Genomic DNA, 870 nt, shown 5'->3' with positions numbered 1-870 from the left:
TACAGAACCATGGTCAGAGGGAAAGTTATGTACTTCCATCTGGACAAAATAAGAGAAATCTTCAAATTGCCTCAACTGCAAGATGATCCTGAATCCTTTAATAGGAGAATGGTGAGAGCAGATAAAGGGTTGGATCAAGTTCTAGAGGACATATGCCTCCCTGGAACTAAGTGGATAACCAATTCAAAGGGTGTCCCAAACCAACTCAAGAGGGGAGACCTCAAACCAATTGCAAGAGGTTGGCTAGACTTTATTGGGCATTCCATATTGCCCACTAGCAACCGTTCTGAGGTCACCATCAAGAGAGCAGTGATGATTCATTGCATTATGCTTGGAAAAGAAGTGGAGGTTCATCATGTGATTGCTTGTGAGATCTATACAATTGCAAATAAGAATTTCACTGTAACCAAATTGGCTTATCCAAGCCTGATCTCCTTGCTCTGTAAAGAGGCTGGGGTGAAGATGGAAGCAGATGAATTCATACCCATTGAACGGCCAATCACCAAGAAGTCAATGGAAGGAGCAAGAGAAGCAGGGGCGTGAACTCCAAGAGTTGAAACGCCAAAAGCTCTCCTCCCAAGCTGAGGGAGCATCCACTTCTCAAAATCAAGGTTGTTGAGTCTCAACTCTGTGAAAACCTCTATCATTAGGAGCCTATGTTTTTGCATTTTTTCTCTCTTATTCTGTTTTCTATTCTTATTTTTTTTTTAGTCTTGTTCTTAATTCATAATTAATAAAATTAAAATTTTATGCCTTAAAGATATGAATGTCCTATGAATCCATCACCTCTCTTAAATGAAAAATGCTTTAATCACAAAAGAACAAGAAGTACAGGATTTCGAAATTTATCATTGAAACTAGTTGAATTAG

This window comes from Arachis duranensis, chromosome 5, assembly GCF_000817695.3.
Source record: "Arachis duranensis cultivar V14167 chromosome 5, aradu.V14167.gnm2.J7QH, whole genome shotgun sequence".
NCBI lineage: Eukaryota > Viridiplantae > Streptophyta > Magnoliopsida > Fabales > Fabaceae > Arachis > Arachis duranensis.
This window is presented reverse-complemented; position numbering follows the sequence as displayed.